Raw genomic sequence first — 18,954 nt, forward strand, 5'->3', positions numbered from 1 at the left:
AGGGATGTTAGACAAGAGACAGGAAACAGAGGGGTGTAGGAGAGGTCAGCAATTTTCCCATCTTACCTGATGAGAAGATGAGATGTGTTTGTGGCAGGATGGGCATTATTAAGCTGATGGACAATCTGAGTTAATTAAGAAACCGGAGAAGCAGATATGTCCCGTGCTTAGTGTAGGAGGAGGCAGGTGGGGAAAAGGTATTTCCCTGTGAGACGACAAGTAGTTTTCCCACAAGGAGTCAGTAGCACATTCTTTCTTTAAGGTTAAAGATTTTTAATAACATTTGGAATGAAGTTTGTAGTACTGTGTATTTTTAGCAACTGTTACGAAAGTTCCTCTAGAAGAGAAACACTTTGGAGGACGTCACCTTCCCAACCCCTGGGTCGGAGCTGAGCATCCCAAGTTGGCTGGATGAAGGTCCTCCGAGGTCAAAGTGGGGTGACTTTGCCTAGTGTAGGATAAAAGCTGAACGAAGGGGTAGACGGCAGGCCCGATGAAGCAAGCATAAACCATTGTTCTTAGCACAAGGTGACAAGCTTCCAGGTGCTCTCCTAGTCACTTCTGCTTTGTTCTGACCACAGTAACTGAAAAGACCAATGGATATGAGGAAAGGTGCATTTGGGCTCATGGTTTTAGAAGATTTCGGTCCATCACAGCAGGAAAGGTCCATCAGATTGGCTCAGTCAGTGGCCTTGGGCACCTGTGGTGGAGGTTGTTGTGTTGTTTTGTAATATAGCTCTGCCCCTGTGGTAGCTCCCAGCCCTTTGCTGCAGCTTCTTTCCCCGTGCTTTCTAGCCTGCCTAGGAACGCTTGCTCAGTCTGTTGTGATGCTAGAGATGGAACCCAGGGCCTCTGTGTGTGACAGGCAAGTGCTTGACCAGTGAGCTGTACTGACAGCTCCAAGGGCATCCTTTGAGGCCATAAGCTAAGACACAGCTTGATTGTCCACATATAAGGGAGGAGTTAAGTTGGTTACTATCAAAGCATATGGAAAGATTTAAGATACAGAGACTGGTTTTATTTTTTTTTTGAGACTGATTTTTCTAAGCTGAAATTTTCATAACTTAAAATTAACCATTAATCATTTTAAAGTGTACATTTAATACATCATAGTTTTATCAATCATCGCCTTGGTTGAAGACATGCTTAACTCTGAAAAAGTGCCACATTACCACTAAGCAATCACTCATCGTTACCTCTATGAATTTTTTTTTTTTTTTTTTTTTTGAGACAGATTGCACTGTGAGCACTGGCTGGCCTGGGAATCTCTATATTGAACAGGCTGGCCTTGAACTTGCAACTGTCCTCAGGCCTCTACCACCCCAGTGCTGAGATTACAGGTAAGCTACAGCACCAGGCTGAGTTTTGTGTGTCAGAACAATAAGCACAGTGCTGGCAAGCCCACCTGTGTTCTTCCTACCTTCCAAACTAAACCCTGCCTATGCTTTCACCTACAGAGGTAGTAGGGGCAAAGGTCTAGGTGGGGGCTCTGCCTATGATCCTCTACCTCACTCTAACCTGGACCAGGCGTGCCTCACTGAGCACATATTTAGTATATGTGTGCTTTTACTTCACAGGTGTCAACTTGGACTAATTAAAGCGTATACCAAACAGGAGACCACTCAGGGCCACCACTGTGGTCACTGTTTAGTCTACCTCTTCCTTGCCTGCAGTATTAACATCAAAATAATGAGCAAATGAAGCTCCAGTTTCAGGAGAAGGTAATTCCTCTCAGGACAAGGACAGTGGGCTGCTACTCCACAGTGGAGCCTCTTGCTTAAGTTAGCCAAGGCTGAGGCTCCGGAGAGCCTGCTGCTCTTCCTGAGGATCGGAGTTCAATTCCCCGACACCAACACTGGCTGGATTACAACAACGTCGTGTATGCGTATGTTTGCATATACAAAGTCTTTTCAGAAAAAGAAAAGAAACAACTTCTCCAAGGTTTAGGGAGCATCCTTATTCTCAGTACAATCAATAGAGCCCCATTCCTGTTGGGTGGAACCCAGGGCCTTTCATATATCAGGCATTTGACGAGAAAACTATAGTCCGGGTCTGAGCAGTTAACCTGTGCGAGCCTTCTCGACAGCACAGCAGGACTTCTGTCTTGAACTGTAAAATTCTGACTCAAAAGATTCATGTGCAGTACCGGTTTTAGGACTTCCATCTAAATCAAGAGCGATTTAAATATCTGCGATGCTGGACCACACAGAGCAGTGGGTGGGGTGCCGGAGGAAAGGAGGAAGACAGGAAGGGAAGATGGGCAAGAATAAGCTGAGCCGAGCTGGACGCCGTGGTGTGTCACCTGCAAACTCTGGGCTCCAGAAGCTGAGGCAGAAGGATCACAAACTGAGAGCAGCCCCACTGAGCTATGCAGCAGGCTCCTCTCTCAAAATAACCGAGCTCTAGGGATGTAGCTACGTGGAATAACACCAGTAAAAATTGAACAATGTCTAAGGTTTGATCTCAGGCAGCACAAGAGTAAGTCAGGATGAAGGATAAAAAAAAGTGAGGAAATACCAAGAACTCTTAGTGCACCAGAGACCCGATGAGTCTGAGACTGGTGCTTTAGACTGTAAAGTGGTTCAAGTTAAAAGAGCATGCGCAAGGCGTTTCAATCTCAGTAAGGGAGAGCTAAGAGGTGCATCTGTGATTTCAGCTTTGTTTTCTGTTCAGTCCTGATCTACAGTCAGCTGTCACTCATAAAGCTCCCACAAATCAAAGATCAAGCCTGGCTGCTGTGAGCCTGGACAGCCTTCCTTGTGTCCCTTTTAGGGTGAACCACCTCTGCCTGGTCCCCAGAGACATCTGCAGAAATCACTTAAAGAAACCATTGGGGGCGGGGGCGGGGGCGGGGGAGGCGGACAATCACTGAGAAGCTTTTGCCTTTGTTTCTGAACCCAAACACAGCCCCAACAGAGTCTACACTCCATGCACTTGAGGATACTTAGAGGGGCCTGGAAGTGGGCAGAGTCATGTCCTTTCAATTCCTCATCAGAAGGAGATGGAGTATAGGTCCCAGACTTGCAGCAGGAAGGAAGCAGTACTTGAACTGCTGTCATTTCCAAGAAAATGTGTTCAAACCCCAAACTGGCAAAACCCTCAGCAATGAGGTAGATAGCAGAAACTATTTTAAATATTTTAGGAATGTTTCTGTGTGCTTCTGTTGAGTCAGTGAAGTGATTCAGAACGGGTAAGCTGAGCCCAATGTCTTCAGAATGGCATTTTTGCCTCTGAGAACTTTCTAGAAAAATTAAATGTGCTGTGAAGGATAAATTGCAGTCTGATGTGAATTGTCTTGTTAAAATGTCATCCCTTCTCCCCAGCGGCCCACTTCCCATCTCATTAAGCCAGTTGATTGGCTATATCTAGACAATTATGATTGAGATTTACTACCTTTATGTGTGGTTGATACTGGGAGCCCAGGGTGGGGGAAGGGCGGACGCACCGCCATCTCTGGTGTCTTGTGGAGAGTTGATGATCGTGCCCTCCGCTGTGGCGTTAAACACAGCGACAGAGCACGGAGACACAGGAAAGCATTTCCACTGTAGGTTATGAGCTGAGATATAAAATAAGATTTATCTGCAACAATCCGATAGAGAAAATTGAGTCCTGGGAATTGATGTCCTATCAAGGCTCCCCCATCATCCCGGAGTTGCTGTAGGATGTGAGTCACACGGCGAAAGAGGAACGAGTTGGTGGAGGGAAAAGCATAAAACTGGAGCCTTGACGGTTTTCTACAGCCACTCTTAAAGATAAAGGAATTGACCAGTTTGTACAGTGTGAAATATGGTCACAATTACAGTCTTTCCTGATCCAGTCTCTGCTCACAGTTGGATACCTTGGGCTTTTAAATTGATGCTATCATTCAGCCTTTTTTTTTTTTTTTTAATGCACTTCTTCTGCAAATGTGGTACCACATAAACAATCGCCTCCCCAAAATAGCATGCTCCTATACCAAAAGGTTTAATCCTAGGAAATAATTTCAAATAAATGAAACATAGCACCTAACATTTCACTTCTTTTTTTTCTTAAATTCTCAGAGAAATGCCACTGCCTTGTGTGAATGTAGTGTTATGATACATCCAGATTAATATTTTTAAATGCAAGGGGAAACAAGAAATGTAGGTTAACTTTTACTTGCTTAGTATTCATTCAGCAGTCAACACTGTTGCAGTTTTAAAGCGGGTCTGATATTGATAGGCTGCGCTCAGAGGGAAGGTACTGTGACTTTTCAATTTGTATATCATCTAGATAGTATTTCTAGGATACTGTCAATATCTTCACGTGTTTGCAAACTGACAGGTCGCAGACAGAACTAAGAACAATGTATCAGTTTATAAACATGGTAGAACTTTGTCAGAAACAGGGGCCACTCTTCCTGTACTTACTTTCCCTCCCTCCCTCCTTTCCTCCCTCCCTCCCTCCCTCCCTCCTTCTCTTCCTCCCTCCCTCCTTTCCCTGTCTCTCTCCCCTCTTTCCGTATTATTTTTATTTTTGAGATATGACATTCTTATATAGCTCAGGCTGGTTTTATAGTTTTTTGTTGTGAGCCTAGCCTTTAACAGCTGAGCCATCTCTCCAGCCCTAAGGCTGGTCTTGAACTTGAAATCCTCTTGCCTCTGCCTCCCCAGTGCTGTGAACAAGAACTTGCTCCCACTCTGCCTTATTTCCTTTTACAAAGTAATGGTCCTGAAGCTACACTATACTAGGTGCCTGAAGCCAGTTTATCTGCTACATCTTTTGTGTTCTCCTCCAAATAATGCTACCCAGCATTTATATAGCATGTCTGCTTTGGCCACAGTAATTGTTTTCCAAAGATTTAACAGTCTGGACTCCTCACTTGTATTTGATGCTGCAATTTTGCCCATAAGCTATAGCTACTTCCATAAATGATCGAGTGACGGACTGAAGTAAAATTTTCCGCCCCCTGTCGATGGAGATTGAATCATGACTGCCTAACTCATCTGAGACAACTGTGACAAGCTCAGTGGATAACTTTTCTTTTCTTCTCCCCGAAAAGAATGAGTGTAAGAACTGTGCAGGCATTTTCTTCTCTCCTTCAAATATGTACAATTTGTCTTCCTAGGAAAATACAGGCAGTGTTTGTGTAGCTCCTTTAATAGTCCCAACCTGTTAATTTTATCTTGTTGACCAATGACTAATTATGTGGTGAGTGAGAGTCTGTCTTTGGTCTATGAACAGTAATTGGAAGATGGGTGTGGTAGCAAATGACTGTGATCCCAACACAGGAGGCTGAAGCAGGAAGAGCTCATGTTCGAGACCAGCCTGGGCTACATAGGGACAGCTTATTGTTAAGCCAAAAACATGCAAACAAAAAAGAATGATAATAAAGACTTTCCAAAAACAACATTAGTGATTTAATTTTATATCTATAGCATTTTTCTGTGTACTTTGTTAATTCAACAATCATCAATGCTTGAATCAATTTTAGCTCAATTTTCTAACTCAACATTCATGAAAATATTTTGTTGTTTCATGATCACTCATTTCTAAGTCCAAAGGATAGTTATACCTTTATGCAAAGAGTCCTTTCTTCCTTCTTTCCTTCCTTCCTTCTTCCCTCCCTGCCTCCCTCCCTCCCCCTTCCTTCTTGTTAGGGCACATGAATTTGAGCAAGGTCAAATACCCATCAGAATTAAAATACCCTAGTTTGAAGCTCAATGGCCACATCCTTGTTCATTATAGTGATATCCTGATTTTTTTGTTTGTTTATGTTTTTAAAAAGAGCTCTGATGGTTTTTTTAAACGAAGGTGTTTCTGATTTACTACTTTTCAGCAGTCTGTTCTGGCATGCTTCTAATAATATCAGAGTCACCTGGGTCAATGATAGCAAGTGTGCATACTCTGTAGTATTTCCCATATGCTGTGCCCAATTCAATGTTATTGCCACTGTAGTGATGGACCCCGGTCTTAGCCAACATGGCATAGTACTCTATTTCAGATTTCCTCAGGGCCGGGCAGTTGTTGGCGAGGATGACCAGCTTGGCTTTGCCCTGCCTGATCATCTTGAGCACCTGTTTGTAGCCCAGCACGTACTTGCCGCTTTTCATCACCAGCTGGAGCCTGCAGTAGATGGACTCCAGAGATTTTTTTCGTCTTCTTGGAGGCCACCATCTTCCTGTCTCAGGTGCGGCGCAGCCCCAACCAGCTGCAGCCGCCAAGATGGCCGGGGAGCCAGAAAGGAAGCGGCTCCCACAAGGCCGGGCTCTTCTACCACACCCGGGGTACGCTGGGGCCGGATGATATCCTGATTTTTAACGCCAGCACCTATCTGTGTGAGAACCTTGTAAAATAACGAGTGGAGATTGCAGTCAGACAAGAAAGTCTGGATTATCAGGTGTTTCTTTGTCGGATCAAGACTGAGTCTAAAAACAACAAAACAAAACCCTTTTGTTGAAAAGCAATCATTGTCTCACAGAAAGTTGCAAAACTAAGAGTTCTGTGTGTTCTTCTGTCATCCTCCAGTTGTACCATGGTTACAAAATCCTCCCTGACTCTGTCACTTTCTAGTCACATTATCCCTCCCTGTCCCTAACCCCGAGCCACCACTAAGCAGTTCTCCATCTCAGTAATTTTCTGTGTTTTGAGGCAGGGTTGAGCCTGGACTTGGAGTTCTGAGTCTCTTGCTGGGATGTTTATAATGTATACCATTGTGCTTGGTTTTATTAGGTTTTCTGTGTTTTATTTTCTGAGAGCATTTCCACACTTTTTTCAAGGATGTTAGGAAAATGGAATCATACAGGATATGTTGTAGTTTGAGGGTGTTCCCAAAAGGATTTTGTGTTAGAAACTTGTTTTTACATTTTTCTCTTTTATTGAAAGCAGATTTTTTTTCCATAGGTGTGTTCTGATTATAGTTTCCTCTCCTCTAGCTCCTCCCAGCTCCTCCCCACCTCCCCTCCCATCTGACCCCACACCCTTTCTTTCTCTCTTTAGGAAACAAACAGGTATATAAAGAATAACAGGAAAATTAAATTAAATTAAGCAAAACAGACAAGTGGAGAGGGTAAAACAAACAAACAAACAAGAAAAAGAGCCAAAGAAAAACCCAAGAAACACATCTAGATGCAGAGATACATAAATTCACAAACATAATACTTCCATAAAAACACAAAACCAGAAGCCATAATATATACTCCAAGAACCTGTAAGGGAAAACAAACAAACAAACAATCAAACAAAAAATCCAACAAAACAAAACAAAACATGACTTGACCAAACATTATGAGACAGAGAACAAAGAACCTCCAAAGAAGCTATTGAGTTTGTTTTGTGTTGGCCATCTACAGCTGGGCAAGGGGCCTCCTCTTAAGAGTGGTTTGTATCCCCAGTGGGACTAATTTTTCATTTGCAAGTGGATAACAGTTGGAGATAGCTTCTGGTTAGGGGTGGGGCTTGTGTTGGCTTCTGCTCGCAGCTCTGGGGCCCCTGTCTGGTGCAGACCCCTGTGCATGCCGCCACAGTCTCTGAGTTCATCTGTGGGTTGGTCCTGCTGTGTTTAGAGAGCCTTGCTTCCTTGGTGTCCTCCATGCCCACTGGCTCTTATACTCTCTCCATCTCTTCCTCCTCAGGGAGAGGGCTTTGATGGAGACATCCCTTCTAGGACTCAGTGTTCCAGGGTCTCTTACTCTGTACATATTGCTTCCATTTGCTGCAGGAGAAAGCTTTTCTAATGTCTGAGCAAGGCACCAATCTATGAGAATAGGAGAATGTCATTAAGAGACATTTCATTGCTATGTCCTTTCAGTAGAACAGTAGTGTTTGATTTTCCCCTCCTTCCCTGGCATATTTGGTGTCGGGTTCTTGGCCACCCAGGCAGAAGTAGAGATGGGTTCCCTCTCATGAAGTGGGCTTTAAATCCAATCAGATATGGGATGTTTCCTCCCACAAGCTTTGTGCCACTGCTGTATCAGTACATCTTGCAGGCAGGACACTATTGTATATCAAAGACTTTGTAGCTGAGTTAGTGTTTGCTTTTCTCCTTCAGGAGCAGGCAGAATACCTTCTGGTACCAAGACAGCAGTCTGTAGGGATGAGGGCTCTAGGTAGGCAACGGCTCAACTTGTCTGTGTTCAGTAAGTTGTGTAGGTGTTGTCTTCGGCAATAGGGCTTTACCTAGGTTGTTTGGGGGTTTCCATGGGGGCTCCTTTAGCCAACAACTCAACTAGATGTAACTTATTCCTGGTACTAAGAGCTCTAGGAGGTGTTCTGTAGAGGCTGTTTCCTCCAATATTTGGCAATTCCATTTAGATTTCATATATATGAATGTATGAATGTTCCTCTTACTCTACATCCTCACCAGCATGAGCTGTTACATGTTGTGTTGATCTTAACCATTCTGACAGGTATAAGATGAGATCTCAAAGGAGCTTTGGTTTGCATTTTCATAGTGACTAAGGATGTTCAGCATTTCTTTAATTCTTCTCAGCCATTTGTTCTTCTCATCTCCTCTTTTTCAGAATTCTCTGTTTGAATTGATATCCCATTTTTTAAAAATGGGCTATTTGTTCTCTTGATGTCCAGTATTTTTCAATTCTTTATATATTTTAGATATAAGTGGTCTTTCAGATGTGTAGTTGCTAAAAATCTTTCTTGTTCTGTAGCCTACCACTTTGTCTGAGTGATAATGTCCTTTGTCATACAGAAGGTTCTCAATTTCACGAGGTCCCATTTATTAATTATTGTTCTTAGTGCCTGTGCTATTGGTGTTCTGTTCAGAAAGGGATTTTCTGTACTAGTGAGTTCATTACTATTCTCTGCTTTGTCTTCTATTAGATTCAGTGTATCTGGCCTTACAGTCTTTGATCCACTTGAAGCTGAGTTTTGTGCAGGGTAATAAATATGGACCTATTTACATTCTTTTAGATGCAGCCATCAGATTAATTAACATTTGTTGAGGATTCTGTCTTTTCTCCAGTGTATATATCTGACTTCTTTATAAAACATCAGGTGTCCATAGATAGGTAGATTGATGTCTGGGTCATCAATTTAATTCTATGGATCAATGCATCTATTTTTGTGCCAATACCATGCTGTTTATATTTCTCTAGCTCCATAGTACAATTTGAGATGGGGGTGATGCTATCTCTAGAAACTCTTTTAATGTTCAGGGTTTTTACTCTCCTGAGTTTGTTGTGTTCCCATAAGTAGCTGAAAATTGTCCTTTGAAGGTCTGTGAAGAGTGTGTTGGAATATTGATGGGATTGCATTGAATCTGTAGATTGCTTTTGGTAAGATGGCCATTTTCACTATATTAATCCTATTGACCCATGAGTGTGGGAGGTCTTTTCATCTTCTGATAGCTTCAATTTCTTTTCTCAGTGACTCAAAGTTTTTAATCATATAAGAGTTCCACTAGTTTGGTTAGTGTTACTCTGATTTTGTTGTTGTTGCTGTTTGGCTATTGTGAATGATATTTTTTCTCTGATTTCTTTCTCAATCCCTTTGTGATATGTATTTAGGAAGGTTACAGATGATTTGTAATTTTGTATCCTTCTACTTTGCTGAAAGTGTTTATCAGTTGTAGAAGCTTCCTGGTGGGTTTTTGGGATCATTTGTGTATACAATTTGTATATCATCTACATATAAAGATAACTTTGACCTTCTACCTCCCTGTTTGTATCCCTTTGATCTCCTTCAGCCATATTATTGCTCTTGCAATAAGATCTCCTTCAGCCATCTTATTGCTAAGACTTCAAGTAGTATATTGAATAGGTATGGAGACAGTAGACAACCTTATCTTGTTCCCGATTGTAGTTTCTTTGAGTTTCTGTCCATTTCAGGTTGATGTTGGCTATGGGCTTGCTGCAAATTGCCCCTATTATTTTGAGGTATGACCCTTGTATTCCAGTCTCTTTAGTGTAGTTGGACTCTCCTTTGGGCTACAGCTCACAAATGATGACTTATTATTACAGCTCACAGAGACTTATTATTAATTATGAAATTTTGGCCTAGCTTAGGCTTATCTCAGTAGCTCTTATAACTTAATTATTCTGCTTTTATTAATCTACCAGGTGGTTTTTCTCTTCCTTTCATTCTGTATGTCCGACTCCCTCCATGTCTCATCGATGCCTCCTTGCACCTCAATTATCTCCCCCTACTTCCTCTCTCTGTGCCTGGAAGTCCCCTCTTGCCTAGCTATTGGCCATTCAGCTTTTTCTTACAGCAATAACATCAATACATTTTCACACAATGTACAATGAAGAGGTATTGGATTTTGTTGAGGCCCCTTCTGAATTTAATGAGATAATCATGTGGTTTTTTGTCTTTCAGTTTGTTTACATGGTGGATTACATTCATTGATTTACATATATGGAACCATTCCTGCATCTTTGGGATGAAACCTAGTTGATCATGGTGGATGATCTTTTTGATGTGTTAGACAAATGGTTCTTAACCTTCCTAATGCTGCAACACTTTAATACAGTGTCTCCTGTTGTGGTAACCCCAATCATAAAAATTATCTCCCTTGCTACTTTATAACTGTAATTTTGCTACTGTTATGAATCATAATGTAAATTGTTTTTTGAGACAGAGGTTTGCCAAAGGAGCCACAACCCACAGGTTGAGAACTGCTGTGTTAGACTAATTCTGGAATTCATAAGCTGTTGATATTTGGAGGTAGGGCCACTGTAAGGGCCAGGTGAGACCATGAAGGTATGCTCTCGTGTTAAGGTCTGGGGCCATGGAAGTATCACAGCAGTGGAGGAGAAGGTTTATTGTAAATATGAGTGGGGAAACAGTCAGAGGCATCTGGAAGGATCCAGGCTAAACCAGACCATGAGAGGAGGGGGCAGGGAGGACAAGAGAGGAAGAGAAGAGAGGGAGCAAGAATACCTAGGAACCCAGAGACCAAGAGGCCAAAAGCACTAAGAGATGGGTAACCAAAATGGCTGAGATTACACAGGGATCTGTCCCGCGTGATCGTCTCGCCAGCAAGAACGACACAGGACACTCGGATCCTTCTGCAGTAAAGCTTTAATGCATCTTGAGAGACAGATGATCAGCTTCTGATTAGGGAGACTCCAAGCCAAGAATCCCGTCCCCTTATAAAGGCTCATAAGCCCCGAGCAGTGCGTGTACAGCTGGGATAGGTGGATGACTCATCACCCTATATGACGCCACAGGAGAGGCAAGACTAGGCAAGTGGAAAAACACTGGGCACATGCGCACCAACGTTGTTTACTTGATCCGGCAGCGGATGTCAGCGCCATCTTGTAATGGCGAATGTGAGTGCGGCTCCTCACAGGGATCGGAGGCTGGGGGAAGCGGGAGGAATGAAAGGTGCTGAGGAGCCAGGACTCTGTGACAGGCAGGGACTGAGGGAAAGTGGTGGCCAGAGTCCTCTTTGATATGTTAAATAGGTGCCTCAGTTAACCATTTGTCCAGAATTTGAGACTGAACAGAAAAGATCTGCATACAAGGTGAAGAATGAAACAGGAGTCAGCTTTAGTAGGCTTGTTACTCGCTAACTCTTACAACTTAAATGAACCCATTTATGTTAATCTACATTCTGCCACATGGTGTGACCTCTCTTTCATCTTGCACCTCCTGTTTCCTCTCCATGTCTCACTGGTGACTCCTCTGACTCTGCTCTTCTTCCCAGTATCCTTAGTCTGGTTCTCCTACCTAACCTTATCCTGTCCAGCTATTGGTCAGTCAACTTCCTTATTAAACCAGCCACAGTGACAAATTTTCACACAGTATAAAGTGTAAAGGAATATTCTACAGTTACTGTTTCCTATTGTTGTGAAAAATACCTAAATACTCAAGGAAGGAAGGGTTTAATTTGGGGTCACAGTTTGAGTGGATATAGTTCATCATGACAGAGAAAGCACAGTAATTGGAGTATGAGGCAGCTGGTCGTATTGTGTCTATGGTCAGGAAGCAGAGAGAGGTAAAAGCTGGTGCTTCTCTGCTATTTTCTTTTCTTTTACTGAGCTCAGGACCACAGCTGATGGGATACTGTTGCCCACATTCAGAGTGCTCTGCCCTCCTTAGTTACATCTCTCTGGCAATACCTTCTTCACAGTTATGTGCAGAGGTGTCTCCTGGGTGATTCCATATCCGATCAAGATGACATCGAAGGTGAAACTTTATTTTCACCTTGTTGTGATATAGCCAGGAGATGCCTACTGGAGTGAAGCAGTTGCCAGTGTCATACCCAGGTTCTCCAAATGGTGAGTTAAGTAAACTTTGTTTTTAATAAACTACCTGTGCCTTTTGCTACAGCCATAGAAGACATAGCAATATAGACCCTCATGGATGGAAGGTTGTAGAGAGAAGAGCTTAGAATTCTGGTTGGGTCAGAAACAAATTGGTTACTGTAATAAAAACCCTAATATAAAAATGGCATATGAAAGAGGTAAGTTATTTTTCTTTCAGGGCTCAGAACATTAACTCTATATATCAAACAGTCAGTGACCCTTTATGCAATGGCTCTATCATGTTTATCATGTGTATCTGATCCCTGGGTCTCATATGGCAGGTGGAGCTGTTCCATGATTTGGACATAGTTTCAGCTTGTCCCCAAAGGCGTATGTGTTAGAAGCAAGCTCTCCCAGTGTGTCGAGATAGAATGATGTAGGAAGCTGCGAGTGTGGTACCAAGGCTTGAACCTGGGGTGTGTATGTACTAGGTTAGTACTGTAACATTGACCATGTCCTTTTCTCTCTATGGTCCCTGTTGGAGTCAGGTTCCATGGAGGAGTCAGTGTTCATTGAGAGCACTTCCTGTGCTTAGGCTCTAAAGCTGAGAGGGAATTAATGAATAATGGATAATGGTTAGGTCTTGAGGGAAGGTAGTAAAGTGGTCCTGCCCATGATGTCTGGTGTCCTATCCCTCCTGTGTCTTACACAGGCTCTTGCCCTGTGCTACCATTTGCCACCAGAGTCTCACCAGAGCTGATCAGAAGTTAGCATCATACATCTGAAGCTACTCAGCCTCGGGTATTTTATTATGGTGATAGAAAATGGACTAATAGCAACTCCCACTATCATATTCACAACTAGCTAGCAGCCTTTGAACATTTTTCTATAGGCACAAAAAATAGACCAATGCAATCTCTCACTATCATATTTACCCCTAGATAGCAGGAAGTGGGGAAATAGAATGAAACTCCTTTACTTTTATGGGTGTGATCAGGAGAACATTGCTATAATTTTCACTTAAGTTTTAATAACCTAATCTTGGCATCATCACTCCAGGTAGCAGAAAGGGGAGCCTGGAACCAATGTTAGTCTTCTAGAAAGCCAATCCTATTAGTCAGTTTCTATTACCAGACAGCGCTACAGATTTGGGGAGTAACTAGCAGAACTTAGCATAGTGTCCTCTAGATTGAGCCAGAAGAGAATGCCACAATTCAGGTCAGTGGTTCTCAGCCAGAAGCAACTTCATTCACTGGGGAGCATTTGACAATGTCAGGCTGATGTTGGCTGCCACAGCAGGACCATGTGCACAGCTAGCAGCTATCAGGAAGATGCCGGTGCATATCCTACCTTGTACAGCTCAAGCTCTCTATAAAGACCTTGTGTAGCCCAAATTGTCTACAGTACCGAAGCCAAGAAACCCTGTTTTAAGGTCTGACACTACGAAGCCTCAGCCCATCATGCATGAATAGCAAGCATCCCTTAGCTTTTGTTTTTGGGCTCTCCTAGAAAAATATGCTTGTAGATAAGACGTACTAGGCAATATATATGCCACACAGCATCAAGACTGAGTTGCACCGTGGCACAATGGTCATTTTCTGTGGGTCATTCTACTCCCAGAAACCCAGTGTGAAGCCACTTGAATATAGTTCTGCAGTCTCCATCACCAACTCCATTAAGTTCTAGAAAGAGAGGGCTTCCTCCCTGGGTTTTCAAGCTAGTTAATAATATATAATCTCTCACTAATGCAGGAAATGTATTCAATTAAAGACAAGTACAATTTTGTACAATTAATCATAGTCTTCTCCAGAAGAAATAAAAAGAATTTGTTTTTAGTGAGAAGGAACCCATAATTATTCAGTGGGAAGGAAACTCCATCCATTCATACCTCATTTTTCTCTGGACGACATAGTGCATAGTAGTTCTCACTGTGAGACTCAGGCATGGAGAGTGGAGACTCGGAGAATAGAGACTCAGGTGCTGAATCTTGTCATTGCTGGTTCTGGTAACTTGCTCTAATGGTAGATTAAAAATGAAATGAGAAGAGACCGTGTGACTTACTGTGAAATGGAGTTTCTTTCTCGAGATTCATTTATCTATTCATGTGTTCTATGTGTATAAATGCTCTGTCTGCACGTACATCTGCACACCAGAAAGAGGGCATTGGATCCAATGAGACTACAGTTACTAGATGGCTGTGATGCTTGCCATTTCAGGATATAAATCTCTAATAACCAACCTCAGAGAAGGCACCAAACCCTTCAGAGAAATTTCTAGCATGAGATGACAACACTTCTTTAAAAAGAAAGGAAAAAAGAAAGGAAGGAAGGAAAGAAGGAAGGAAGGAAGAAAGGAAGGAAGAAGAAAGAAAGAAGCTTCAGGATTAGTGATGTAACTTGTCACCCATTCAGACAGAAGAAGCAGAAAATGACACGGTTGCTACAGTGACCACTCCAAAATTGTGTTCTATAAATCTACGTAATCCACTTCTGGAAGTTCTCCCCTGGGATGAAGATACACCGTGTGCTGGCCATGCATCACTGAAACCTTTCCTTATTTAAGGTTGTTATTTAGACACCAGACATTTTTCTTAGAGACAGAGACAAGCATATTGTCCTTCACTGCCTATGTTCCTGGATCAGAGCACTCTCCTTCTAGCGCTTTCACAGATTTTTATTTGTGGTGCCTGTGTGGGATATGGGTAGTGCATGTGTGTGTGGTATGTTTGTGGTATGTATATGTGGCATGTGTGATGTGTATATGTGTGAGAGTAGTGAGTGTGTGGTTTGTGTGTATGCATTGTGTGTGTGTGTGTGTGTGTGTGTGTGTGTGTGTTTATGTGTACAGGTGTGCAGGTGTCACCATGTAGCATGTGGAGATCAGAAGGTAACTTGTGGGAGTTGGTTCTCTCCTACTATGTGGGTCCCAGGGTACTCGGGCTTGACAGCAAGCATTACAATGGGCTATTTTGCCAGCCTAATGTTCTCTGCTCTTAAAACCCCATTTCATGGGGCTGGGGAGTTGGCTCACTGGTTAAAAATACAGGCTGGTCTTCTAGAGGTCATGAGTTCAATTCCTGGCACCCACAAGGTGGCTCCCAGCCATCTAGTAACTGAAGTCTCATGGGATCCAATGCCCTCTGTCTGGTGTGCAGATGTACGTGCAGACAGAGCATTTATACACATAGAATACACGAATAGATAAATGAATCTTGAGAAAGAAACTCCATTTCACAGTAAGTCACACGGTCCCTTCTCATTTCATTTTTTTTTAAATGTACCATTGTATTCTTCACTACTGTTCTTTGCAAATTGTAAAGTGTCTCCAGGAAATTTTTCATTTTAAAAATTTTCAGGCTGGCCTCAAATTGGCTGTGTAGCCAAGGATTATCTAGAGAGGCAGTCTCCCAGCTGAGCTGCATCCCCAACTTATCACATCTCATACTTTATGTTTTTCTATGCCACTTGGTCCAGCTCACTGCATAAATAATACAAGCTCATTGATTTGTGTGTTTTTAGCTTTATTTAATAATGTGGCTGTGAACCATGCTCTTGGAGTCAGATTTACAAGCATTGTGAGACAACATGCCATGATATTGCTCTATTGTGGCATAAAACAAGCTTTAATACAAACAGAGAAGAGAATACCTAGATTTTATGAAATGTCGAGATATTGATTCATTAGGATAATGTAGCTCATATCTGTCAGTAAGTATGTAGTAACATTTAACAGAGTCCACGTGGAGTGTTAAGTCCATGGACAATGCAAACTCAGCTCTCATCCCTGTTCATTGATGGAAGAAGCTTAGCCTTGGTAGCGGGACACAGCCTGGGTGCCTTGGACAGCCTCACCACCTACCAGCATGAGTGAGAAGTTACTTTGCCCCCAGCGAGCCTCACTTGCCTTGCCTAGGGACTCTGACGCCATTGTCAGACTCACTTTCTATGAGCTATCATGGAAACACATAGCTGGGTCAGAGTCCTCAAGTGATAAGCAATAGAAATCAACCCTACCAGGTGGATGGGAGCAAAGCACATTTGTTAGGATGACCCTGGGCTCTTTGCAGGATCCAGCAAGAGGTCAAACAGTTGCGTTTCAGAATTGGGGACTCTGGCTTCACCGTGGCAGGAAGTCCCGGCCATGTTCCAGGCACAGTCACCGCTGTGGATGACTAAACATGCATTCACCCACTTTTGGCTTTCTGGAAGATTTACATTCCCAGGAGAAAGGTTAATTTTTTCTGGATTAGGTGCCCTGGTTGTTAAGGGCTGGGAGACTGTGTTAAGTCTTTGGCAGCCTTACCAGGTCTGCAGAAAAATGGAAAAAATGTTAGGCAAAGCAGAGAGCTCCTACAATGGCTGAGTAATTGCCATTCTTTGTGGTTCACCTATTCGAACCCTGTTTTATGTCCTGTGTATGCTTTCTAGCCAATTTAATGCATGTGTAATACTTTTAAATGTTGAAAATCTCTCTCTCTCTCTCTCTCTCTCTCTCTCTCTCTCTCTCTCTCTCTCTCTCTCTCTCTCTCTTTCTGAGTGTCCTGTGCCTCCTCTTAGTTATTGTGTGTGTGTACATATAATGTGTGTGAGTAAGTGCACATGTGCAGAGGGCAGAAGATAACGCCATGTGCCATCTTCAGGAGCTGTCCATTAGAGCTTTTTTGAGATAGTGTCTCTCATTGTCCTGGATCCCAGAAAGCTTGGAATTTGCTGCCTCTGGCGCCCCAGTGCTCCTGTTATAAAAGCACACCGCCACCATTCCCCTCTCTTTTATTGTAAACTTCACTTTGGGGATCAAACTGAGGTCCTCATGGTTGCAAGGCAAGCACTCAGTCACCTGTGCTCTCTCACAGCCCTCATCCAAGATACTTTCCACGATTCACTGACAGTGTGGTCATCAGGCCTATGACCTTCTTTGCACACTCTAATCAGAATGAGCTTGCTTGACTTCTAAATGCACGTGATTGATCGTCCTTGGCACCACCCTTCTCTCCCCATAGCTATTCCTTGTCAATGACTTTACCTCTGTGTCTACCTCCTAAGGTTATCTAGGAGATAGCCAATTAAGACATCATTTCTCTCCATGCAACCAACTTTCTAGCCTTCCGGCTTGCTTTCTCAACTATTGCCACGGAGCATTTTGCTTCTTATTGTCTGTTATGGTCTGAATTGGAAATGTCCCACATAAGGTCACATGCTCGAATACTGGGTCTCCAGCTGGTGGTGTCATCTGGGGAGACTGAAATCTTTAGGAGATGGATACTTCTTGGAGGAAGCATATCACTGGGGAATGGGGAGTGGACCTTCAGGTTTTACAGCTCTGTCCCAGTCCCTCCCCCCCTGCTTCCTGACTGTCGGTGGATATGCCTGCTGGCATCATGGTCCTGCCACCATGCCTTCCCAACTAAGATGGACTGTATTCCCCTGGAATATTCTGTGGGTCAGAACAAGCCCTTCCCTCCTTAAGTTGCTCTGGTCAGGTATTTTGTTTCAACAATGTATAAAGTAACTAATTCACCGTCTCTCCTTGATTTACTGTCTTCTAAACATAGCCTGAATTCCACGGTAACAACATTCAAGGCAATTCTTCAACATCAACTTCCACACTAGACTATAAGCAGCGTGAGGGGGGCATCTGACATTCATCCTGAGTCACCCAGGTCTGAACAAAGCGATGGAATACAAGTCCTCAAAATCTTCTAATCCTGCATCTGTGGACTGGTGCTCTCAATGAGCGATCCCAAAATATCCCATTGCTGTCCCATAGAAATGGAGGAAGTGGAGATCTCTTCTCATACACATGGAATAGGTAATGCAATACATTTTTTTTCTCAGCTTTGTTTTCTCCAAAATCAAGCACTTTGACCTGGGTTCTCATGAGCTCTAATTGATCTTCCATTTTAGCAGAGAAGTACTAATCCAATATTAATAATAAAAAACTTGAAAATAGCTTGTCACATATAATTTTAGATGTAGACTCTCATGTATTTGGACCTGTGTCTGTAATACATTTTTACTGTAGGGGTTCTAGGTTGCACAGGTTTGGTCCCAAACTTATGGCTTGAAGCTGCCATGACCAGGTTGCAATGTATTAAGAATATTAAGTATAAGGGGCTTGAGTGATGGTGGCTCAGGAGTTAAGAGCATTGGCTGAACTTGCAGAGGACCTAGGCTCATCCCAGTGCCTAACTAATAGTTCAGAACTGGCTGTAACTCCAGCTCCAGGGGATCCAATGCCTTCTTATGGTCTCTGTGGGCACTGCATAAAGTGGTGCACAGGTACACATGCAGGCAAAACACCCATACAAATGAAATAAGAATAAATTTAAAAAGTAACATTTTTTGTAATTTTTTTATTAGCTCAAATTAGGAACAAGTTTGCTTCACATGTCAATCCCTTCCCCCTCCCCCTCCCCTCCCCCAAGCCCTCCTCTCCTACCCCAACCTACCCCCAACCCCATCCACCCTCCACTCCCCAGGCAGGGTAGGGTCCTCTACAGGGGCTCCCCAAAGTCCACCACATCATCCTAGGCCAGTCCTAGGCCCTCCCCCATGTATCCAGGCCTAGAGTGCATCTCTTCACGTGGGATGGGCTCTCAAATCCCTTCTTACACCAGAGAAAAATACTAATCCACTACCAGGGGCCCCGTAGAGTGTGGAGGCCTCCTAATTGACATCCATGTTCAGGGGTCTGGATCAGTCCCATACTGGCCTCCCAGACAGCAGTCCGGGGTCCATGTGCTCCCTCTTGTTCAGGCCAGCTGTTTCTATGGGTTTCACCAGCCTGG

The 18,954-nt window shown here is 43.1% G+C and overlaps 1 pseudogene; it reads right to left on the reverse strand.

The window, feature by feature from the left end:
• Window positions 1-5,786: 5,786 nt before the first annotated feature.
• LOC100758730 lies at window positions 5,787-6,135 on the reverse strand (annotated as a pseudogene).
• Between the last annotated feature and the right edge of the window lie 12,819 nt (window positions 6,136-18,954).

Source organism: Cricetulus griseus, assembly GCF_003668045.3.
Source record: "Cricetulus griseus strain 17A/GY chromosome 1 unlocalized genomic scaffold, alternate assembly CriGri-PICRH-1.0 chr1_0, whole genome shotgun sequence".
Taxonomy (NCBI): domain Eukaryota; kingdom Metazoa; phylum Chordata; class Mammalia; order Rodentia; family Cricetidae; genus Cricetulus; species Cricetulus griseus.